The following is a 26995-nucleotide window of genomic DNA, read 5'->3' as shown; positions in this document are numbered from 1 at the left end:
TTGCCAGAAGAAATATCAATAACCTCAGATATGCAGATGACACCACCCTTATGGCAGAAAGTGAAGAACTAAAGAGCCTCTTGATGAAAGTTGATGAGAGTAAAAAAGTTGGCTTAAAGCTCAACATTCAGAAAACTAAAATCATTGCATCTGATGCCATCACTTCATGGCAAATAGATGGGGAAACAATGGAAACAGTGAGAGACTTTATTTTGGGGGGCTCCAAAATCACTGCAGATGGTGATTGCAGCCATGAAATTAAAAGACATTTGCTCCTTGGAAGAAAAGCTATGATCAATCTAGACAGCTACTTTGCCAAAAAAGGTTTGTCTAATCAAAACTGTGGTATTTCCAATAGTCATGTATGGATGTGAGAGCTGGACTATAAAGAAAGCTGAGTGCCAAAGAATTGATGCTTTTGGACTGTGGTATTGGAGAAGACTCTTGAAAGTCCCTTGGACTAAAAGGAGATCCAACCAGTCCATCCTAAAGGAAATCAGTCCTGAATATTCATTGGAAGGACTGATGCTAAAACTGAAACACCAATACTTTGGCCACTTGATGCGAAGAAATGACTCACTAGAAAAGACCCTGATGCTGGTAAAGATTGAAGGCAGGGGGAGAAGGGGACGACAGAGGATAAGATGGTTGGATGGCATCACTGACTCGATGGACATGAGTTTGAGTAAGCTCTGGGAGTTGGTGATGGACAGGAAAGCCTGGCTTGCTGCAGTCCATGGGGTCGCAAAGAGTCAGACATGACTGAGTAACTGAACTGAACTGAATAATATTATATCACATATGGTTTAGAACTTGTAGTTAGGGTTCCTGACTTCTCAATGATTTTCAAGTAAACGCAATGTAAAATTCACCCGCATGACAAACTATTTCTATAACGTAGTTTTTCCGAGAAGAATTTGGATGCATTGAAGGAAATGTTTCCACACAGGAGATAGCTGGATTACTTAATTAATTTTTTCCGCAAGCAGATTGTAAAATTTCTGAAGCTAGGATACAGTCTTTTATTGACATTTTTGCTTTGAAAATCTTAATACCATGATGAAAATTCCTTGCAGAAGATGATAATACATCTTCCACTTCTGTTTACCTCTGAGAATTCCAACTCCTCACTTCCACTAAAGCTCCTAACTGGGTTTCCAGCGCACTCTGTCCCAGCTGCAGGGGGAAGCTGCCTGCAGCATTTCATTACCGAGGCAGAGGGCTGGCAATAGGCATCTTCTACAGCCTGCACTTCTGCCAGGAAAGGGCTTTGCTCCTTTGTCTAGCTAATGGTGTTCCAGGCTCCTAATTGGCCTACATCAGAGATCTCCAAATACTTTAGTGTCCTCATCAGAAAAAGAAAAGCAACCACAATTTCAGGCTCATAGCTCCGTCACATGTTCCAGAATGAGGAAACTTGCCTGCCTTGGCAGGCTACCCCAGGGAAACGAGGAAGCATCGTAGAGTTTGTGTCACCCCGGGGGGAATCTCTACCTGAGCACAGGACCTGACTCCCCTCCCCACTTTCTTTTCCCTTCTCATTCTTTCCATGGTACTTAAAGCTTTTGTGGCTGGCTAAATTTGTATGCAGGTCAGGAAGCAACAGTTAGAATTGGATATGGAACAACAGACTGGTTCCAAATAGGAAAAGGAGTTCATCAAGGCTGTATATTGTCACCCTGTTTATTTAACTTATATGCAGAGTACATCATGAGAAACGCTGGACTGGAAGAAACACAAGCCGGAATCAAGATTGCCGGGAGAAATATCAATAACCTCAGATATGCAGATGACACCACCCTTATGGCAGAAAGTGAAGAGGAACTCAAAAGCCTCTTGATGAAAGTGAAAGTGGAGAGTGAAAAAGTTGGCTTAAAGCTCAACATTCAGAAAACAAAGATCATGGCATCCGGTCCCATCACTTCACGGGAAATAGATGGGGAAACAGTGGAAACAGTGTCAGACTTTATTTTGGGGGGCTCCAAAATCACTGCAGATGGTGATTGCAGCCATGAAATTAAAAGACGCTTACTCCTTGGAAGGAAAGTTATGACCAACCTAGATAGCATATTCAAAAGCAGAGACATTACTTTGCCAACAAAGGTCCATCTAATCAAGGCTATGGTTTTTCCTGTGGTCATGTATGGATGTGAGAGTTGGACTGTGAAGAAGGCTGAGTGCCGAAGAATTGATGCTTTTGAACTGTGGTTTTGGAGAAGACTCTTGAGAGTCCCTTGGACTGCAAGGAGATCCAACCAGTCCATTCTGAAGGAGATCAGCCCTGGGATTTCTTTGGAAGGAATGATGCTAAAGCTGAAACTCCAGTACTTTGGCCACCTCATGCAAAGAGTGGACTCATTGGAAAAGACTCTGATGCTGGGAGGGATTGGGGGCAGGAGGAGAAGGGGACGACAGAGGATGAGATGGCTGGATGGCATCACTGACTTGATGAACATGAGTCTGAGTGAACTCCGGGAGTTGGTGATGGACAGGGAGGCCTGGCTTGCTGCGATTCATGGGGTTGCAAAGAGTCGGACACGACTGAGCGACTGATCTGATCTGATCTGAAAAGGCCAGCAAGGGGCTTCCCAGGTGGCTCAGTAGTAGAGAATCCACCTGTCAAGCAGGAGACACCGGTTTGATCCCCAGGTTGGGAAAATCCCCTGGAGAAGGAAATAGCTACCCATTCTAGTGTTCTTGTCTGGAGAATCCCAAGAATAGAGGAGCCTGGCGGGCTACAGTCCATGGGGTCACAAAGAGTTGGACATGACTGAACATCAATGAAGTCAGCGATGGTCAAGGGATTTCCATAGGTTGCTGCCACAAATGACAAGCCCTCAGTTCAGTTCAGCTCAGTCGAGTACGACTCTTTGCAACCCCATGAATCACAGCACACCAGACCTTCCTGTCCATTACCAACTCCCGGAGTTCACCCAGACTCATGTCAATTGAGTCAGTGATGCCATCCAGCCATCTCATCCTCTGCCGTCCCGTTCTCCTCCTGCCCCCAATCCCTCCCAGCATCAGAGTCCTTTCCAATGAGTCAACTCTTCGCATGAGGTGGCCAAAGTACTGGAGTTTCAGCTTTAGCATCATTCCCTCCAAAGAAATCCCAGGGCTGATCTTCAGAATGGACTGGTTGGATCTCCTTGCAGTCCAAGGGACTCTCAAGAGTCTCCTCCAACACCACAGTTCAAAAGCATCAATTCTTTGGCGCTCAACCTTCTTCACAGTCCAACTCTCACATCCATACATGACCACAGGAAAAACCATAGCCTTGACTAGACGAAACTTTGTTGGCAAAGTAATGTCTCTGCTTTTGAATATGGTATCTAGGTTGGTCATAACTTTCCTTCCAAGGAGTAAGCGTCTTTTAATTTCATGGCTGCAATCACCATCTGCAGTGATTTTGGAGCCCCCAAAAATAAAGTCTGACACTGTTTCCACTTTTTCCCCATCTATTTCCCATGAAGTGATGGGACCCGATGCCATGATCTTCATTTTCTGAATGTTGAGCTTGAAGCCAACTTTTTCACTCTCTACTTTCACTTTCATCAAGAGGCTTTTGAGTTCCTCTTCACTTTCTGCCATAAGGGTGGTGTCATCTGCATATCTGAGGTTATTGATATTTCTCCCGGCAATCTTGATTCCAGCTTGTGTTTCTTCCAGTCCAGTGTTTCTCATGATGTACTCTGCATATAAGTTAAATAAACAGGGTGACAAGATACAGCCTTGATGAACTCCTTTTCCTATTTGGAACCAGTCTGTTCCATGTCCAGTTCTAACTGTTGCTTCCTGACCTGCATACAAATTTCTCAAGAGGCAGGTCAGGTGGTCTGGTATTCCCATCTCTTTAAGAATTTTCCACAGTTTCTTGTGATCCACACAGTCAAAGGCTTTGGCATAGTCAATAAAGCAGAAATAGATGTTTTTCTGGAACTCTCTTGCTTTTTCCATGATCCAGTGGATGTTGGCAATTTGATCTCTGGTTCCTCTGCCTCTTCTAAAACCAGCTTGAACATCAGGAAGTTCATGGTTCACATATTGCTGAAGCCTGGCTTGGAGAATTTTGAGCATTACTTTACTAGCATGTGAGATGAGTGCAATTGTGCGGTAGTTTGAGCATTCTTTGGCATTGCCTTTCTTTGGGATTGGAATGAAAACTGACCTTTTCCAGTCCTGTGGCCACTGCTGAGTTTTCCAAATGTGCTGGCATATTGAGTGCAGCACTTTCGCAGCATCATCTTTCATGATTTGAAATAGGTCAACTGAAATTCCATCACCTCCACTAGCTTTGTTCATAGTGATGCTTTCTAAGGCCCACTTGACTTCACATTCCAGGATGTCTGGCTCTAGGTCAGTGATGACAAGCCCTACTAAATCAAAATAATTTTGACAATATTGTCAATATTTCCAATCTAATATTCATTTGATTATATTAATATATCAATTATATTAGTTGTATTAATATATTTATATAATAAATAGTTAATGTATTTAATAAAATTATATTAATTATATTAATATTGTGTTAATGCTATATTAATGTTTGGAAAATATTAATATTTCCAAATCAAAATAATTTTCAAAAAAAATCCAGAAGTAGCTTCTGTATACCCCCTGCTAGAGAGACTCTTAAGAGATTTGAATTTTGCAAGAATGGTTTAGAGAAAAAAAAGTAAATTAGGGTTAGTCACTCAGTCATATCTGACTCTTTGTGACCCAGTGAACTTTAGCCTTCCAGGCTCCTCTGTCCATGGAATTCTCCAGGCAAGAATACTGGAGTAGGCTGTCAGGGGGCTTCAGGGGGCTTCTCTGGTGGCTCAGAGGTTAAAGCGTCTGCCTGCAATGTTGGAGACCCAGCTTCGATCCATGGGTTTGGAAGATCCCCTGGAGAAGGAAATGGCAACCCACTCCAGTATTCTTGCCTGGAGAATTCCATGGAGAGGGAGCCTAGTGGGCTACAGTCCATGGGGTGGTAAAGAGTCGGACATGACTGAGTGATTTCACTCTTTTTTTCATTTTTTTACTTTTCCTTCTCCAAGGGATCTTCCTGACCGAGGGATTGAATCCAGGTCTCCTGCATTGCAGGCAGAGTCTTTACCATCTGAGCCACCAAGTTTAGAGGAAGAGGCTTAGTCCAATTTTGTTTATTAAATGTAGTCTTAAGGAGCCCAAGTTCTCAACCTGGGAGTGCACTTATCATTGTAAACACGCTCATACACTGGTTTCTTGGTGTCTACAGGGCTTTGGGATTTGAGGTGTCTGTGGCTGCCAACCTCTGTAGATACTCAAACTGCTTCTATAATATGGCACATTTTGCATAAAACCTTTGCATATAAACTACATACAGCCTCCCACATGCTTTAATTCATCTCTCAATTATTTATTGAACCTAATATACCAGCCCACCTGACCTGCCTTTTGAGAAACCTGTGTGCAGGTCAGGAAGCAAGTTAGAACTGGACATGGAACAATAGACTGGTTCCAAATTGGGAAAGGAGTACATCAGGGCTGTATATTGTCACCCTGCTTATTTAATTATATGCAGAGTACATCATGAGAAATGCTGGGCTGGAGGAAGCATAAGCTGGAATCAAGACTGCTGGGAGAAATATCAATCACCTCAGATATGCAGATGACTCCACCCTTATGGCAGAAAGCGAAGAGGAACTAGAAAGCCTTTTGATGAAAGTGAAAGTGGAGAGTAAAAAAGTTGGCTTAAAGCTCAACATTCAGAAAATGAAGATCATTGCATCCGGTCCCATCACTTCATGGGAAATAGATGGGGAAACAGTGGAAACAGTGTCAGACTTTATTTTTGGGGGCTCCAAAATCACTGCAGATGGTGATGCAGCCATGATATTAAAAGACGCTTATTCCTTGGAAGGAAAGTTATGACCAACCTAGATAGCATATTCAAAAGCAGAGACATTACTTTGCCAAGAAAGGTCCATGTAGTCAAGGCTATGGTTTTTCCAGTGGTCATGTATGGATGTGAGAGTTGGACTATAAAGAAAGCTGAGCACTGAAGAATTGATGCTTTTGAACTGTGGTCTTGGAGAAGACTCTTGAGAATCCCTTGGACTGCAAGGAGATCCAACCAGTCTGTCCTAAAAGAGATCAGTCCTGGGTGTTCATTGGAAGGACTAATGTTGAAGCTGAAACTCCAATACTTGGCTACCTCGAAGAGCTGACTCATTTGAAAAGATCCTGATGCTTGGAAAGATTAGGGACAGGAGGAAAAGGGGACAACAGAGGATGAGATGGTTGGATGGCATCACTGAGTCAGTGGGCATGATTTGGGTAGACCCTGGGAGTTGGTGATGGACAGGGAGGCCTGGCATGGTGCGGTTCATGGGGTTGCAAAGAGTCAGACACAACTGAGCAACTGAACCGAATACTATCAATGCTACATAAACTATTGGTGTTAATGCGGAAAATTCAAGTTTTGCTTTTTGAAACTTTCTTGAATTAAGGCTTTTTTCTACTTGCAGCTGGGTTGAAACTTCAAATGTAGGACTCGTGGATACGGACCTCTGACTGTAGACATACTGTTACTATTATTGAACACCAATTGTGTGCTAGGAGTTTGATTAACTCTTATTTCACCCTTTCGATAATCCTATACAGGCTTCATATATGCCTCATTTCGTATACCTATATACCTCATTTCGTTATACTTTATTGCACTCTGCAGATATTGCCTTTTTTTTTTTTTTTTTTTTTTAACAATTTGAGGGTTTGTGGCAGCCCTATGTTGAGCACGTTTGTCAGTTCTGTTTCTCCAACAGTATTTGCTCACTTCTATTCTCTGTGTCACACTTTGGATGTTTCTTTCTATATTTCCAACTTTCGTTAGCATGGTGATCTGTGATCAGTAATGTTTGTTTCTATGACGACTCTCTGAAAGCTCAGACAATGGTTAGCGTTTTAAAAATAGAGTATTTTTAAATGATGGTACATAAATTGTTTTTAAAGACATAATGCTATTGCACACTGAATAGACTACAGTATAGTATAAACCTATTTTATATGCAGAGAAACCAAAACAGTCATGTGACTAGCTTTATTGCAATATTTGCTTTATCGTGTGTGTTAAGTCACTTTAGTTGTGTCCTACTCTTTGCAAACCCATGGACTATAACCTGCCAGGCTCCTCTGTCCATGGGATTCTCCAGCAAGAATACTGGAGTAGGTAGTCATTTACTCCTCCAAGCGAATCTTCCCAGCCCAGGGATTGAACCCACATCTCACAACCCATTGAATAGCACCACCTGGGAAGCCCTGCTTTACTGTGGGTGTCTGGCACTGACCCCACAATATCTCTGAGGAATGCCTGTAATCTAGGCGCATTTTTTTCTTCTTATAATTTTACAGCTGAGAGAATTGAGACTCACATCCTTATATATCAGGAGCTCGTCCATGGTCATTCCACAAGATGGAAAGGGGGCCCACTGCTGTAGTCACATGTCTGTACATTACAGATCTGAGCCACCAATGCATTCTTGTTTGGTTCAGAAATAAAAATATTTCTGTTTCAACACTTTGAGTCAGAATCTGTATTCTTCACTTGGATGCCCTCATGGTCACTTCCTACTGTGCTGCCTTTCATCATTTTTGTTTTACTTATCCTGCCTGTCTTTTCAACAAATATTTATGGAGGACCTCTTGTGTGGAGGGGCTACTGTAAGGATGGAGGTTAGAGTTTTTAACACAATAGAAAAATATGTATGTTTTTAAGGAGTTTGCAAAACTTTGCTGCAGTGCATGATCATTTCACAGCAGGGATATAGGCTGGCAAATATTTAACAAATAAAGACAACATTAAATATGTTACCTTTCCAATTTAAAATTAGAGCCTGGTATATCTGAGTTTCTCAACAGCTCCTCTGAAAGTAAAAGCACAGTTGGCAGCCTGAGGTCTAATTTGGGATGCATCAGATAATTTTTGTCCTTAAATAGCTTCTGGACTTACTTGTAAAGCTCTAAAAATCACCACTTCTAAAACATTTCTTTGGGCTAATGCAGTCTCCCTCTGCTAATGCCATGCTAAAATGAACATTTGTGAAAAATGTTCACATTGATGCAGTGACCATGTTTTCTATGCAGAGTTAATAGATATGGATAGATACAGTCTAGTGTCAGACTTTATTTTTTTGGGCTCCAAAATCATTGCAGATGGTGACTGCAGCCATGAAATTAAAAGACATTTATTCCTTGGAAGGAAAGTTATGACCACCCTAGATAGCGTATTAAAAAGCAGAGACATTACTTTGCCAAAAAAGGTCCGTCTAGTCAAGGCTTTGGTTTTTCCAGTAGTCATGTATGGATGTGACAGTTGGACTGTGAAGAAAGCTGAGCACTGAAGAATTGATGCTTTTGAACTGTGGTGTTGGAGAAGACTCTTGAGAGTCCCTTGGACTGCAAGGAGGTCCAACCAGTCCATCCTAAAGAGATCAGTCCTGGGTGTTCATTGGAAGGACTGATGCTGAAGCTGAAACTCTAATACTTTGACCACCTCATGTGAAGAGTTGACTCATTGGAAAAGACCCTGATGCTGGGAGGGATTGGGGGCAGGAGGAGAAGGGGATGACAGAGGATGAGATGGCTGGATGGTGTCACCGACCCAATGGACATGGGTTTGGGTGAACTCCGGGAGTTGGTGATGGACAGGGAGGCCTGGTGTGCTGCGGTTCATGGGGTTGCATAGAGTCAGACACGACTGAGCGACTGAACTGGACTGAAGGGTTTAATAGGTGCACAGTAACTACGATCAATTTATGACCATGGGGTTTTTATTTGCAAAACGCATGTTGATGGCAGAATGAGATGAGAAAATCACAGGTTGAAGTTGGGGAAGCAGAGCAGCTGAGAGCACCTGTGGGGGTTATCAATGGTACCAGGACCAGCTATAGAAGGGGAACTGGAGCAGGTATGGTTGGTGTTTCTTTCCTCTGTTATAGGAATAGGATTGGTGGTGACTAAAGTTCGGGATTTAAGTGGTACTTAAATGGACATCAGCCATTGACTGTGGAATGGGTTTTGCAGGTTCCTTTTATTGTAGTCACGTGGTTTTTGTTGGGAAAATGGATGTTGAGGAGGAAATCTGGTAGATAGGCTGGATGGCTTCCTTTGGTGGCCAAGATTCATTTCTTCTCAGGGCATACCTTGCTCTGAGCCTCTTCCAAAGGTTACAGCTCTTGTCAGTTAGCTTTACCCCATATTTCCCTCTGATTTTCTGGGCCTACTCCCTCATCTCGGGATGGTAACAATCTAATAGTCCCAGGGTACTTCAGCATCCCTGATGGTTTCCCTTAACCTCATATATTTTCATAAATATCCCCTCTTTTTTTAAAAACTTTCATTCATTTCCCCATTTGTTTTCAGACTTGTCCCTGAATGATTTATACACTATTAACAAAATCAGCTATTCCTGACACTTGTTCAGTTGCCCAGTCGTGTCTGATTCTTTGTAACCCCATGGACTGCAGCAGGCCAGCCTCCTCTGTTCTCCACTGTCTCTGAGTGTGCTCAATTTGATGTCCATTGAGTCAGTGACTCATTAAAACCATCTCATCCTCTTACCGCCTTCTCCTCCTGTCCTCAGTCTTTTCCAGCATTAGGGTCTTTTCCAACAAGTAGGCTCTTCGCATCAGGTGGCCAAAGTATTGGAGCTTCAGCATGAGTCCTTCGATGAATATTCAGGGTTGACTTCCTTTAGGATGGACTGGTTTGATTCCTTACACTGGCGTACTTCTGACATTAGCTAATACTGATGGAGAAAATGCAGTTTGATATCTATGCATTATCTTTCCCTAACATTGCTACTTATGCGTTGCCTCATTTCACTCTGAGAACAGCTGACAAAAACACATTTTGCTTAGTTTTACCACTTTCCATCTGAATGAACAGAAGCAAATTAAATAATCTACCCAACGGGAACCAGATTGCTGGGTGCAAAGGGAGAAATCCAAGTTTTATTTCAAATCCACAGTGATTGGTAGAAGACCTCATAGTTGGAGGGGAGGTAATAACTCTGAAAACAAGACAGAAAATTAAGGGACCAAGGCCAGCAAGTGGTGACCAGAAGGAACAGGAGTCTAAATTTATAAGACAAATGAAGAGTACTCAACACCCTGCCTGGATAGGAAAATCCATAAATGCATTAGGATGAAAAACTAAACTGTGCTCAAGTGCCAAGTGGTTCTGGAGCAAAGCCATCTCAGAGCTGAGACACAATTGTTTGCAAAGTGCACAGTTTCCAAAAAGAAATCTGAGTTATTCCAGGATTAAAATCTTGTCTGAGTGGTGTCTTCACACTCTTGCTCTCTTTAAAAATGTCCTCTTAAATTCTCTGCTTATCCTGAAACATAATCTCTCTGCCTAATGAGACTAGCAGAAAATTTAAAAGGAAATAGCAATATTTCCAGATTCAACTCAGATTTAAATCATCTTTTATTTCTCTTATTTTTAGTGATCTAACGTAAAACAGATTTTACCCAATTTTCCATCATAAAAGGAAGTAATCCAATGGACTATCTGTGCCTTTGAATAAGACGTGATACAATCAGAATTGCCAGACAAATGAAACTTTCTGTTACACAAGAATTAAACAGTTCTGCCTCCTTGTCTTGAAAATTATTTACAGTTATTTACAAATGATTCTATCTCCTTTTTAGTATGATAAATATAATATTATTTGTAAAAAAAGATAAGTAGTTTGAATTTTCATTGTTATAAGCAAGGCAATAGATATAAATTCTCTAAAACATAGAAATAAGATCTAAAAATACATGCCAAATGTCATTGGAGATTTTTGTTTTGTTGTGTGCAGATTTAAATGATCATTGAAACCCAGAATTTCCTGTATGCAAACTTCTTTACATTAGTTAATAAATACAATAACAAACCATAACTTTATAGTTTTGTATTAAATTTAATTTGTATGTTACCTCATATAAGGTAAGAAATACTTTCATTTATATTCACTTTCTCTTTTGTGAAAGTGAAAAAGTGAAAGTCACTCAGTTGTGTCTAACTCTTTGTGACCCAGGCCAGAATACTGGAGTGGGGAGCCTTTCCCATCTCCAGGGAATCTTCCCAACCCAGGTCTCCTGCATTGCAGGTGGATTCTTTACCAGCTGAGCCACAAGGGAAGCCCAAGAATACAGGAGTGGGTAGCCTATCCCTTCTCCAGTGGATCTTCTCAATCCAGGAATCAAACCGGAGTCTGCTGCATTGCAGGAGGATTTTTTTACCGACTGAGCTATCACAGAAGCCCTCTCTTTCGTAAAGGCTGACAGTTAAGCAAGCACATGAGAACTTTGTTTCTCTCTAGGTTCTTGTACAATTTCTCCCCTCTCCCCCCTGCTCTCCAGGTTTGTCTTTTCTCTTCTTGTTTTCTCTACATGTGATGGTGGTGGTGGTGATTTAGTCGCTCAGTCAGATCTGACTCTTGTGACCCCACAGACTACAGCCTGCCAGGCTCCTCTGTCCAAGGGATTCTCTAGGCAAGAATGCTGGAGTGGGTTGCCATTTCTTTCTCCAGGGGATCTCCCCGACCCACAAGCTAATTCTAGCTAAATGGGCATCCTCTCCTGTTTCAATTCCACATTCTCTGCCTAGAGAAATGGACAGACTCAGTTTGGGTTGAGAAGTTGCACACGATCTTCTCAATTATGGTCAAGTCACAGTATGAAGAACCACCAAGGAAGGGCCACCTCTTATGAAAAAGGGATGTAACAGGAAAAGGAATTCTGGGGGCCCGTGGGAAGACACAGATCTTTATACCAGCCTAATGGTTTCTGAATTCAACCATCAACTGTTATTTTAAGTGTTCTGCTTTAAATATGTTTTATTGCCAGTCATTTAAAATTGCTTTTGAAAATAAGTGGACCATAAACCTTTTAAAAGCAAAGGTTAAATGGGATCACCTTAGATTTGGAGCTGAAATATTTGAGGAACTAGATCTTAAGTGGGGGCTAGTTGGGAAGGTGAATATTTCTATGGCTGATTAATATCAATTATAGTGATTTATTGTAGTTTATATAAATGCTCTATTACCTCACATTTAAGACGGTTTTCTTTTCTCACTGCACTACTTAACACTGAAGTAACACATTTTATATAACACTTTCTCTGTAGCTTTTTTTTTTTTGTCTTGATCAAAAGTATACATGCTGGATCGAAACTATCAATGCCTTTAGTGAAAAATTCCAAAAATATTTCCATTAAGTTTTCAGCTATCATGCACAAGTGTCTGTTTTCCTACCCCGAATGGCATAAGGGTATTATGGCTTTTTCCCAAAGGCTGTGAAATAATAAATTAAAATTTCACATTTTAATTTGCACATCTATTTTTAACAGGTCATAACTGGATCATGGTTTACTAATTTTATTCCTAAATCTGCAAATTTTATAACTTTACCTGTGTGTTTTGGATAAGTCACGAGGGGCTGGGTCATGCAGTGATAATGCACTAACCTCAAAATAGTAGTGTCTTCACTTGTCAGTGTTCATTTTTCTCAGTTATAGAAAACCATTTTGGATCCAACCGATGTCTTGGGCACTTTGATTCAAGCAGGCTATGGAGCAGGCTGCTTCCAGCTTGCAGGTCTAAGATTTGGAAGCCATGAGTCCCAGGGTTGCAGTCAGGGGACGAGATCCTCCCCACGGGCTTTACTGCCTTGGTCTGGAAGGAACGGGCTTCTGGCACTCTTACAGTCCATGGCAGGATTCACTGAGCAGCTCCACCCAGATGCAGAGCACAGAGAGGCACTGGGTGTCTCTGAATACCAGAACCCCTGACAGACGCAGTCTGTTCTCCATCCTCTCCTAAAGGGCAACTGCGGATGCCCAGCCTTATGGAAACATAAGTCACTGACCCGCCTTTGCTGCAGATCTAAGTATGTTGTGTTGCCTTTTTAATTTATATTCTCTTCTGAGTTTGCCAAGAGAGCTTTCTGTCACAAGAACCGAACTGCTTAGGGCAGGTCAGTAAATGTCATTATAGTATTTGTAAGGAAAATACATATCAAAAAAATAATAATAAGCAGGTCAAAGTTTCAGGGAGGGTTTCTTTAAAGTACTGCCTGGATTAAGTACTTAAGGAGGTGGAGGATCTACCCAGGAAGGGCTGATGGAGGGATCGGGGGGAAAGGAGAAAAGTGCATAAAAAACCGGAGGGCAAGATCAACCTTTTCACAAGCGGGTATATGACTCGGAAATGAGCAGCTCAAGGGCTTCACTGTTCTGGTTGGTTCTGGAAGGTGCTTTGCTTTCATTACAGCTGAAATATTCCCTGGAGATCATTTGGATTCTGTCTTCACAGAAAAAAAAAAAAAGAGCACCCACACAAGTGAATTAAAATCTCAGCTAAATTCAGCTTTGTTCAAATGTGCCTCCACACCGAGTCTCCTCTGCTCCTCAACCTCCACCCCACCCACACCCCCAGGAAGAAAGAAAGATAATATGAACTTATTCGTGCTTAAAAGTAAAGCGAGCTATGCAATACGTGTGCCTCCTTGATATCTTTACTGACTACTGAGAATAATGATTGCATTGAAACATGAATGCCGATTTAAACTCCTCAATAGCCATCTCTCTACAACACAAAGGATTTGATGCAAACATTATTTTTGTATCCTACAGATTAGCTTTGCTAAGATACTTCCCTGAGCTTTTCTTCCGTTCCTTTTTTTTCTTCCTAGTGCCTTACAACAAACATGAAATTTAACATGTCATCTCCCTGCAAGATTTATGATGCAGTTCAAAGTCACATGCCATTTTTTAAAGGAAAATAGCAATTTCAGATGAAATAGCTCCATGTATTTAGCCTGAGCTATTTCATTGCAGATTTTTGACCTAGAACATTTTTGATTAATTTGAATTTAGATTGAACACTTTGTTTCTGAAATTGCTTCCTTGTCCTTTTTAAAGTCATCTTTCTCTTGATTTCCATCACCTCTGTGGGTTCATTAGCTACCGATTCTTTCTTAATTTCATTTGTTTCATTTCTTTTCTTTATTATAGTAGGTTCTCATTACTTACCTACTTTATCCATAGTATCAATAGTGTATATGAAGCAATATCTTCCAATTCTCCCCACCCCCATTTCCCCTTTGGTATTCATGTGCTACTGATTATATAGAGTAACCAAGGATCAAAAATCTCTCCCCTGCTTCCAAATGCAGCTCATCACTGACTCAGTTTTGCTAAAGGAATGATTAAGTAGGAAAAAAGGAATAAAAGCTCAACAAGGCAGTGACTCACACGAGTTAGTACCAACTTTTACCCAGCAGTGAGCTGATTAAAGTCAGACTTGTTATCTCCTAGTAGGAGGTGTAGGCACAAAGAAGGCAGTTGCCCTAATGCAATAGAAGGTATTAGGTAGCTGAGTCTTACGGAATCTATTCTCCTGAAATATGCTCTCTGCATTCACAATATTAAAGGGAGAGTGCCCAGTGATATTCCAACTGAAGACAATCAAAGTTAAATCTCAAATGCCTAAAAAGACTAAAGAGGAAAAATCTGGGGATATTCTGTTTTCAGAAAAAGGAGACATTTTTCCTATGAAGTGAGTCATGGGTGACTATGGCTGATTTTGTTATAAATTAATATTAGGCCACTCATTGTCATGAACATAGCGATACTAGGCAGTGTTTAATATACGAAAAACTACCAGAAGGACAAGTAAACCTTCACCTCATTGGGTAACACGGTTCTAGAAAGATAGGTCACAGACTTGCAGTTCACATAGATTAGGCCAAGGAAGCTCGTTAAGATCTAGGATCCTAGTCGGAAGAGTAAGAAAATGGAAGTTTGTAAACTTGCCAAATTCCTAAGTGTTTTTAGCTCTTTGGTGGCAAAGGGGAAGAGAGTTTTGTTCGCAAACATATGGCCAAAGGTGATAAGATCTAATTATACGTTTGCAGCTGTTTCGAATCTGTAAATATCTGAAGTTGGTCAACATTATCGACGCATGACAAAAGCAGTATAAATAAAGGAAATCAGCTAAAAACTGAAACAACAACAACAATTCCTTTTGAAGGGAGGAAATTGGGGGCTGAGCTTTCTAAGTGTGACTTAAACAGGATAAAGATGGGAACAACATTGCTCTATGTGCATAAAAAGTTTCTGCCTCACTGACAGTTCTGGGACCAATTTTTGTGTACTGGCAAATCTCCGACAAAAATCTCATCAGTTTGGATACAGTTTTAGCAAATATATTTTATTTGTGCTACTAAAGGACTCCTTTGGGCATTTGGATAATTTATATGAATCCATTAGTTACGGTATAATTCAAGGCGTTAGTCTCAGAATGTAAGTCACATCAAGCTACTTGTGGGAGACAGGGTGGCTCCCCATCTTTGTGGCTCTGCAAAGATGTGTGCGCCCCAAAAGAGAGACTTTGAATATGTGATTAACACTAAAAAACTTTAGACAAAGAGATTATCTGGTTTATCCACATGAGCCCAGTTTCATCCCAAGAGTCTTCAAGGTGGAGAGCCTTGTCGTAGAGATGTGATGATGGAAGAAGGTCAGAGAGGGGTCACGGGAAGGACTAGACTTGATTGGACTTGACCTGTCCATGTTGATGGCTTTGGCAGTGGAGGGAAGGTCCATATGTCAAGGCCTGCAGTCATTTCTAGAATCTGGGAGTGGTCCTCAGTTGACAGCCATCAAGAAAACCAATTTATCCCTCCCCCCCCCCCCCCCTCCGCCCCGAGGGATACTCTGTGATGGATTATATGGAGTGTTGATTGTGCAACTTGAAAGTTGTGAGTTAGGATTTATCCTATGGGAATGTTAGGACTCGAGCCCAGGAGACAGCGTCTCAGGCTGTGCTGGGAGAGCTGACTCTGAGGAGGCGGGGAGGAGCCAGGCCATATACAAGCCTGCAGCAAGGGGCAGGAAATCTGAATAATGAGATTCCTGTTGACATATGAAGAGATTTAGTGGTCTTCTACATATGGGAAGATGCAAGCATCCGGGTTTGCTGGAATCATCTCTTCCCTACCCATCTAGCTATCTGGGGCCAGCCCCCTTTCTTTATTGTTCACATGCTAATCCCTTCTTTACCTTAAGAGATGGTGGATGTGGCTGAGCTGCCTCTCACCTCCCCCCCAGCTCCTCAGCACTTACTGGGGAGGAAGTAGCTGATGACTTCCAAATAGCTGGCTGTGTTTCACCTGGGCTCAGAAACTTGTGTTTGGAAAAGGCTTGTTCACTGGTAGGGCATACAGCGAAGCACATTTCAGTTTACAGAGGAAAGGATCTTAAAAAGAGGAGATGTATGTACACGAATCCCATGGAAAGAGGAGCCTGGCAGGCTACAGTCCACGGGGTTGCAAGAGTCAGACACGACTTGACGACTACACCTCCACCACATGGACATGTATGGCTGATTCACTTTGTTGTGAACAGAAACGGACACAACAAGTAGATCAATAATAGAAACTGGAATGTTCATCCTAAAAGCACAAGAAACAGATGAAGTCTATGATCTGCCATTAGCAGATAGGAGAGAGCCGGCACATGCCAATTGGGTAAATAGAGGGTATAGACGCACATGTATGTATGTATGTATGATATGCATATCTATGCACATGTGTGCACATGTGTGCATGTTTCAGGAAGGAGGAAGAAAATGAATGTCATTTACATATATATATATTTTTTTTGGCTGTGCCACGTGGCATCTTTCCTGACTGGGAATTAAGCCTATGCCCCCTGCATTGGGAGCACAGAGTCTTAAGTACTTGACCACTAGGGAAGTCCTCCATGGCATATTTTTAAACCTTAATTTTATATATATATATATATATATATATATATATGTAAGATATATCATGTCCATAAGATTTTATCAACTGAACACATTAAAGGCCCGAAGAAATGTCAATACCTTCTATTAAACATGTAATCCATATTCTCTAAGTGTAAAACACCTAGAAATTAATAAACTGGTTACAACTTTGCCCCCAATTTTGGGAAGTGAGAAAGTACTTGTAGATAACTGCAGATCACTGAGAGAATTAAAACTCCAATTGCAGTCTATTTAGTGATTAGCAGCAGTCAGAGTACCATGGGCTTCAGCCAAGGTTCACACTCACAGTATCACAAAGTGAACAAATCAATAGGTGTTTGTCTGTAAACATGTAAACACCAGGATGAAAACAATGTGAGCAGTGTAGAAAGAAACCCATAAATATAAAACCAGAAATTCATGGTTTAGGTAATATAAAAAGTGGACTTGGTAAGGAAATCCTTTTCCCCCCACTTTTAGTACAAAAAATTTATAAAATTTTAGGAACAAGGACGATGGTGAAATGCATAACAAGCATGAGGAACAATGAGTAACTTCATTGGAAAATGCGGTTGCACAGGATTAATGCCCAGAAAAATGTGTTATATAAATTACACAACTGTCTCATTAAAAATACAAAATGATATTAAACACAGAAAATAATAAAACAACAGGGAAAAAAATCAACAGAAGGAAAAGCAGCAGCTACCAGATCTATTTTCCTCTGAAGGAATTAGCCTCAGTTTAACTGATAATGAAGTTGTATTTAGACCAGGGACTGTATGGCTTCTATATTATTTAAAAATTCTGTGCTTGGGAAATCAGACAGTAATCAAGTCCTGACCTCTCAAAGACAGAGTTCTTCACGGATATGTTGACATTTGAAAGATGGCTAAAATCCCTTTCAACTAATTTTTATCTCCGTTTGCTAGTTTTTTTTCCCCTCCCAGATACCATCACCACCCATGCCCAGATAAAACAGGAGGTGACAGGGCAGCACTCAGATATGTGAAGGAAACCAACTCAGTAAAGAAAGCAAGATTTTTACCCTTGACTCTGAAAAGTCATCTCTTGGCCTTTAGTATTGAGTCAACATTCATTCACTGAATAACTACTGAAGTGTCTATAATGAACAGACCCTGTTTTCAGCGCTAGAGATGGGTAATCGCCAAAGAGAACTAACTGGAACAGTCTTTACATTGCATATAATTCTTCCAATAAAGAGTTGATTCTCTGTTGTTTTTTTTTTTTTTGATATTTATTTATTTGACCATGCCGGGTCTTAATTGCAGCACACAGGATCTTTCATTGCTGCATGTGGATCTAGCTCCCTGACAAGGGATTGAACCTGGGCTCCCTGCTTTGGGCATGCAGAGTCTTAGCCACTGGACCACCAGGGAAGACCCAATTCTGTATTCTCAAACTAAGTTTCTGCAGAACCCTTATGTGCTGTGATTTAGGACATGGGGTTGTAGGCTCGAAAACTGAATGATAACGGTCAAGGCCATACTAATGGCAGTAGAAAGTATGTAATAATAACAAGAATCGCAGTCTCCTGTTAGTACATGCAGTTGAGGTCACTGGGAGAGTTTACCATGGCAGAAGGAGCTGTTTGCAAAGATGGGAGTTGAGCTTAGAAGAAGGAGCTAGGGGTGCTGAAGTCCTCAGAGGGCGTCAGGGGTCTGTTGTTCAGTCCCCGTGCCACGTCCGGTTATCTGGGATCCCATGCACTGGAGCACGCCAGACTCCTCTGCCCTTAACTGTCTCCCAGTATTTGCTCAAACTCATGTGCGTTGAGTCGGTGATTCCAACCAACCATCTCATCCTCTGCTGCCCCCTCCTCCTTTTGCCTTCAGTCTTTCCCTGCGTCAGGGTCCTTTCCAGTCCCTCAGCGATAAAGGGTCAGAGGAGGGAGTGAGAACCAGAATGAGAGTCCAGAGGAGCAAGGTGAGGCTCCTGAATGAAGCTGTGGATGCAGCCCCCTGTAGGAACAGGCCAGGCAGAGAGCGACGGACCCTACTCCCTCCCGCTCTTACCTCCAGCAACATCAAACCCCCCAGAAGCCCGACGGCAGTGGGCAGCCCACCTGGGTCCACCTCCTAGGGTGTACAGCAAGTTGGGCAAAGAAATAGAGAATAGATCTACTGCAACAGTCTGTCCAAAACAGAATTACTGGAATTTTTTGCCCAAAATGTGGAACCAGCCATTACTAGTATATTAAAATACTAAGGAATCTTTCTACTTAAACAAAAGCTAAATTAGCCTAAAATAAGTTATATAACATAGTTAATATTGAAGTATTCCTTTAAAGACTGTTATGCCCTCCATTGCTTAGCCAAGGGACATAAAGAACTGGCTTATATGTTTCTAAGTATTGGTCCTTAGACATAAGCTGTAGAATATGTCTTTGATGAGCTTCCCTGGTGGCTCAGTGTTAAAGAATCCACCTGCCAATGCAGGAGACACAGGTTTGATCCCTGGTCCAGGAAGATCCCCTGGAGAAGGAAATGGTGAGCTACTCTAGTATTTTTATCTGGGAAATCACATGGACAGAGGAACCTGGTCAGCTATAGTCCAGGGAGTTTGAAAAAGATAAGGACCTGACTTAGCCACTAAACAACTACTAATGTCTTTGACACTAAGCCCGTTTCTGACACTTGCAAGGTCTGGGGCAAAAGTGAAACGTGAGACCTGCATTCGCTATGTCAAATGTTACAGTTACATATCAAGGTTCAGTTCAGTTCAGTCGCTCAGTAGTTGCTGACTCTTTGTGACCCCATGAATCACAGCACGCCAGGCCTCCCTGTCCATCACCAACTCTCGGACTTCACCCAAACTCTTGTCCATTGAGTCAGTGATGCCATCCAGCCATCTCATCCTCTGGCGTCCCCTTCTCCTCCTGCCCCCAATCCCTCCCAGCATCAGAGTCTTTTCCAATGAGTCAACTCTTCGCATGAGGTGGCCAAAGTATTGGAGTTTCAGCTTTAGCATCAGTCCTTCCAAAGAAATCCCAGGGATGATCTCCTTCAGAATGGACTGGTTGGATCTCCTTGCAGTCCAAGGGACTCTCAAGAGTCTTCTCCAACACCACAGTTCAAAAGCATCAATTCTTCGGCACTCAGCTTTCTTCACAGTCCAACTCTCACATCCATACATGACCACTGGAAAAACCATAGCCTTGACTAGATGGACCTTTGCTGGCAAAGTAATGTCTCTGATTTTTAATATGCTATCTAGGTTGGTCATAACTTTCCTTCCAAGGAGTAAGCATCTTTTAATTTCATGGCTGCAGTCACCATCTGCAGTGATTTTGGAGCCCCAAAAATAAAGTCTGACACTGTTTCCACTGTTTTCCCATCTATTTCCCATGAAGTGATGGGACCAGATGCCATGAGCTTAGTTTTCTGAATATTGAGCCTTAAGCCAACCTTTTCACTCTCCTCTTTCACTTTCATCAAGAGGCTTTTGACTTCCTCTTCACTTTCTGCCATAAGGGTGGTGTCATCTGCATATCTGAGGTTATTGATATTTCTCCCAGCAATCTTGATTCCAGCTTGTGCTTCTTCCAGCCCAGCGTTTCTCATAATGTACTCTGCATATAAGTTAAATAAGCAGGGTGACAATATACAGCCTTGATGCACTCCTTTTCCTATTTGGAACCAGTCTGTTGCTCCATGTCCAGTTCTAACTGTTGTTTCCTGACCTGCATATAGGTTTCTCAAGAGGCACATCAGGTGGTCTGGTATTCCCATCTTTTTCAGAATTTTCCACAGTTTATTGTGATCCTCACAGTCAAAGGCTTTGGCATAGTCAATAAAGCAGAAATAGATGTTTTTCTGGAACTCACTTTCTTTTTCCATGATCCAGCAGATGTTGGCAATTTGATCTCTGGTTCCTCTGCCTTTTCTAAAACTAGCTTGGACATCTGGAAGTTCACGGTTCATGTATTGCTGAAGCCTGGCTTGGAGAATTTTGAGCATTACTTTACTAGCATGTGAGATGAGTGCAATTGTGCGGTAGTTTGAGCATTCTTTGGCATTGCCTTTCTTTGGGATTGGAATGAAAACTGACCTTTTCCAGTCCTGTGACCACTGCTGACTTTTCCAAATTTGCTGGCATATTGAGTTCAGCACTTTCACAGCATCATCCATCTTTCAGGATTTGAAATAGCTCAACTGGAATTCTATCACCTCCACTAGCTTTGTTCGTAGTGATGCTTTCTAAGGCCCACTTGACTTCACATTCCAGGATGTCTGGCTCTAGGTGAGTGATCACACCATCGTGATTATCTGGGTCATGAAGATCTTTTTTGTACAGTTCTTCTGTGTATTCTTGCCACCTCTTCTTAATATGTTCTGCTTCTGTTAGGTCAATACCATTTCTGTCCTTTATCAAGCCCATCTTTTCATGAAATGTTCCTTTGGTATCTCTAATTTTCTTGATGAGATCTCTAGTCTTTCCCATTCTGTTGTTTTCCTCTATTTCTTTGCATTGATCGCAGAGGAAGGCTTTCTTACATATCAAGGTAACAAACTGCTAAATATAATCTGTCCTATTCTTGCCAAATATATCTTCATAATTTTAAAATTGAAAGATATGTTTAAGGGTTTCATTTTTATATGATTGAAAGTTGGCAAAATACCAAAAATGAGTATATTCACTTATTATTGTGCATGCCTGGGGCTCTCATATGCCAGTAACTTTCAAATGAGTAATGAAATAAAGATATACACAATTCATAACTGATTCTACATTTTAATAACATTCACTTTTATTGTCTTCATCCTAGTAGAATCAGTTATTACATAATCATTATTTTCACCTAATTGGTATACTGTTGACTGATATGCTTTAAAATTTTAAAAGTAAATATAGACATAGTGAAAGTATATAAAATTATACACATAACTAACAACCATTTTAGTAATGATAACTTTATATAACATAATCAAAACATATTTTAAAGTTAATTTTCTTACAGTTTCCAAGTAATTTTTCTTCTACAATATCCAAAAGTATCTATTAAAATTAAAAAGACTATGGCAAATATCACTATTTAAATCAGAAAAGTTCAAAGATGAAATTCAAGTTTATATTTCAAAAATTTAATCATGTTAAATTTGTTTCATAATGCTAATTAGGAATTTAGCATTCAATGTCTACTTGATAAAGTAAAAAATCTGTCTAATTGCATAACTGCATACGAGATGTAGATGTTTAGAGGTTCAAAGGTATTCAGCTTTATGACATTATGACTTATTTCCAGGACCATGAATTGGAAAACATGAAAAACAAGAAAATGAAGTCTAATCACTCGTGAGGAATAAATGCTTTATATATTTCAATTTTTTTAAATTACAGGTTATAAATACAAACACTTTAGTTTTAGTAAGCGTCCAACACTTTAAAAAAAATTGGTAATTTCCTGAACTTGAAATAAAACTATAGTCTTTCATCTTTTCTATCAACTACAGAAAAGAACACAGACTAATTACTTCTTTAAAGAAATACAAGATATTCCATTAAACAGCAATTTTATGTATACATAAAATAATCAGATCCTTAGTTATGGAGAGGAATTTGCTTAATCTGAATCCCACATATGAGTAGTTAAAAATATATGTATATTTGGTTTAGAAGGTCATTTAGGGATTTGGGGTTGACCCAAATTTCCCATTAAAACTGTCCCCTTTCTCTGCTTTTACTCCTTTTTTTATGAGAAAAATTAAGCTAAAGGAAAACAGAACCAAACTGATGTAAATTGCAATCTATAAATCTTAGCCTTTTTGGTAGTGGTGGCACCGAGCATAAATCACACTCACGAATGGAGACAGCGGGAACAAAAGTTCAGAGTAGTTTTATTGCACAGAGTTCATGACCAAGAGCTGTTCACGGCCCTGGATTATGTAATGGATGTGGGACAGAGAAGAGAGGAGAGAAAGAAGTCTTCCTGCGGGCTTCCTTACTGACAATCAGCTGTCCTAACTCCCAGGCATTTAACAGGTAGAGAACACTGCTGCTAGTGACACGGACACCTGATGCTGAACACAGACGGCAGGGTCCAAGATCCAGCATGTGGTGCTTGACAGTGACCAGCCAGGCTCCTTATCAGCAGCTGGGCGTGTGTGGTTCCAACGGACACTGACATTTAGAGTGAACCAAGTTTGAATGTAAGAATTACCATTCTGCTGACTGTGGTAGGTTTTTCGTTGGTGTGTAGGGTTTCTATGGTTTCTTTTCCATGTTAATCCTTCACAAGTGGTATTTGCTCTAAGTTTTGAAAACTGGTAATCTACTGGCCAAATTTGTCCAGTATTCCAATTTCGTTTGGTTGTTATTCAGCTTTAAAAAAAAGTGAATTCAAATTCCTTTAGATAGTGCTGCAGTTCTTATTTTACGATAGCATTCTTATTGGTTATTTCTAGTATTGGTTTTTTTGAATTGATGAGTTTCTTCCTCTGTTTTTACGAAATGTATTATCTATGCTTCTCTTTCACGTTTTGAATGGCACTATTTTAATCCCCTTTTAAGGGTTAATTGATTTATTGTTTAAAAAATGTATTGAAATATAGTTGATTTAAAATGTGTGAGTTTCAGGTGCATGGCAAAGTGATTCGGTGACTTTATATATATATACACACACACAATGTTTTCAGGTTTATTTCCCTTATATTTCATTCTAAAATATTGAGTAAACTTTCCCGCGCTATACAGTTGGTCCTTGATGGTCCTCCGGGGTAATGCATATATGTTAATCCCAAACTCCTAAGTCATCCCACCCTCTTCCCCGTTGCTAACCATACGTTTTCCTGTGTCCGTGAGTCCATTTCTGTTCTGTGCACAAGCTCACTTGTGTCATATTTTAGATTCCATACATAAGTGGTATCACATGATATTGTCTTTCTCTGGCTTACTTCACCTAGCATGATAACGTCCACATTCATCCGTGGTGCTGCAAATGGTATTTCATTCCTTTCTATGGCAGAGTAATTATCCATTATATATATGTACCACATCTTTAGGGCTTCCCTGGTGGCTCAGATGGTAAAGCGCCTGTCTGCAATGCAGGAGACCTGGGTTTGATCCCTGGGTTGGGAACATCCCCTGGAGAAGGCAATGGCAGCCCGCTCCAGTAGTCTTGCCTGGAAAATCCCATGGACGGAGGAGCCTGGTAGGCTACAGTCCGTGGGGTTGCAAAGAGTCGGACACGACTGAGAAACTCCGCTTTCACGTTTCATCACGTCTTTACCCATCCCTCTGTCAATGGACAGGTTGCTTCCATGTCTTCGTTTATTGCACATTTATTCCTAGGTATTCTGTTCTTTGTTTCCTTAATTTCTTTTCCTGGTTTTTCTTTGTTAGTGTATAAGAATGTAAATAGTGCTTCAACGAACACTGGGATGCATGTCTCTTTTCCAGTTTTCCCAGGAGTTGGATTGCTGGGTCATAGGGTAACTCTGTTTCTGTTTAAAAAAAATACTTTTTACCTGTTGTGCATTGTGGGTGAAATTATCTGGGCCATCCTTCAATTCTTTGACTTTTCTCTTTGAAAATGGCATCCAATGAATCTTGTGTTTAATGACTACAGTTTTTATCTTTATATTTTTAAATTGGTTATTTTTATAGAGTCTAGTCAAGGCTGTGGTTTTTCCAGTGGTCATGTATGGATGTGAGAGTTGGACTGTGAAGAAGGCTGAGCGCCGAAGAATTGATGCTTTTGAACTGTGGTGTTGGAGAAGACTCTTGAGAGTCCCTTGGACTGCAAGGAGATCCAACCAGTCCATTCTGAAGGAGATCAGCCCTGGGATTTCTTTGGAAGGAATGATGCTAAAGCTGAAACTCCAGTACTTTGGCCACCTCATGCGAAGAGTTGACTCATTGGAAAAGACTCTGATGCTGGGAGGGATTGGGGGCAGGAGGAGAAGGGGACGCCAGAGGATGAGATGGCTGGATGGCATCACTGACTCAATGGACGTGAGTCTGGGTGAACTCCGGGAGTTGGTGATGGACAGGGAGGCCTGGCGTGCTGCGATTCATGGGGTCACAAAGAGTCGGACACAACTGAGCGACTGAACTGAACTGATAGAGCCCTCTTCTTGTTCCGTCTATGCCCTATTTTTCTACTGTCCACGGTTATTATTTTACTTCATCTCTGTAATAACCCTGTACTGTTTGTGTTGGACTCATTGGATCCTGGGTTTATACCAAAGGCTGAGCTGCATCACTACTGTGATAATAGACTTATTACAGGCTGTGTGGATAAACCAGCAGAGAATTGGGCCCAGAAGACTGACTCTGAGGCTTTTCCAGTTTTGCTCCTAAATATACTGCATTGTATATATTCTAAGCCTTACATAGAACATGTTTAGTTTGTGCTTATACTACAGGCTTTGAAGGTCCCAACAGCTTTTGCCTTGAAGCTCACTTCCTGCTCCTTGTATTGGGTTGAACCAACATTTTTGGCCAACCCAGTACATGTTAACTCAGCAAATATTTGCAGATCACGTCTCTTCTACTTCACCTTTTCTTGCAGTCCTTGCTAGTTTTTTACATTTTTCTCTGTGTGGTAATTTCTGGTCCAACTGGTCTCCTTTAGAACCATTTTAGTATATATATTGTTGATTCCAGAAACTTTATACATGGATTCCCCCCCAAAAAAATTTGTCTTGGCAAATATGAGGCGTTACCATAAATACTATATTGGTAAAATGTGATAGAACAAACACCATGTTAATAAAATATTCCGGGTGTGGTTTAATTGATAATAGTGTTGGATGTTGATTAGAAGGAGATTTAGCGCTAGTGGTAAAGAATCCTCCACCAGTGCAGGAACCTTAAAGAGATGCAGGTTCCATCCCTGGGTTGGGAAGATCCCCTGGAGAAGGAAATGGCAACCCACTCCAGTATTCTTGCCTGGAGGATCCCATGGACAGAGGAGCCTGGTGGGCTACAGTCCATGGGGTCACAAAGAGCTGGACACAACAGAGCGGCTGAGCACACACAGATAAATACTGTATTTGTAAGATGCAATGGAACATACATCATATTAGTAAAGTATTCCAGGTGTGGTTTAATTGATGAAAGTATTGGATGTTAATTAGAAGGAGCCTCAGCACAGGCTAAACTTAGTACCTGTGACCTTGGGCTTCATGATAGGTGAGCAGAACTGATGACACTGACAATCAGAAATTTCAGCACCCTCCGCATTTCATTCTACAGATGAACAAACCTGAACTTCAAACCAGTTCATTAGTGGCAAGGCCAGAATCAAAACGGATGCCTACTGAATTTGAATCATTGTTTAATTCAAAAGACCAAACTACATGTAATACTATGTATTCCAATATAATGTCTGTTCTTCATAGATTTCTAAGCACATTATGACAAAACATGCTATTTAATGTTGGACTTTCTAAAGTTTTGTATCTTTTCCATGTCACCCACAACATGATTTAGATTTTCTTCCGTTAACAAATAATGTTTGAAATCGGTATCTTCATTCAGTGTCTAATATTCGCCCTGGAGTTATTCTTAAATATCAGAAATGAGAGATAGAGTAGAAATTGGAGATGGCTTGACAGAACTATCAATTTGTGTTGGTGTTAACTGTTCATCATACATAAAGTGTAAATGGTAAAGGTCTTGAAGTAGGATGTCAAAAATAGAGTCAATATAAAAAGTGTTTTATCATTGTGCCATGTCTGTGACATATAAAGTATGTCAAGATAACATTAAAAATTAAAATATTAATAAATCACCAAATACGTTTTAAACATAATGGAACTGATTCATTATGGAAATCCAAATTAATATCACCATGTGATTCCACTGTGCATACCTTCCAGAATGTCTAAAATGAAAAAAAAATGAGAAGTTTAGATAAAATTCCCCTGTGGAAGAATGGAAATATGACTAGAAAGAGAAAAAGACCTATCATATTTCTGGGCAGTGAAACACTGGTGTATGTGTTTCTTGAGTAGATAACAATGCTGACCAAAAACCTTTGGAGGTGAGATTCTATAGATGAAATTGAAACAATGGCATTTACAATGCACTAAAAGTACAGTCTATCCCACTGCTAAGACTTTAGATGAAAATTTACACATATAAACATGTCTACCTAAAATATGACTGAGGATTCATAGTTCTTTGCATGCGTGTGCTCAGTCATGTCTGGCTCTTTGC

Source organism: Bos indicus x Bos taurus, chromosome 19 (assembly GCF_003369695.1).
Source record: "Bos indicus x Bos taurus breed Angus x Brahman F1 hybrid chromosome 19, Bos_hybrid_MaternalHap_v2.0, whole genome shotgun sequence".
In the NCBI taxonomy this organism is placed as follows: Eukaryota; Metazoa; Chordata; class Mammalia; order Artiodactyla; family Bovidae; genus Bos; species Bos indicus x Bos taurus.
Note: the sequence above shows the minus strand (reverse complement) of the source record.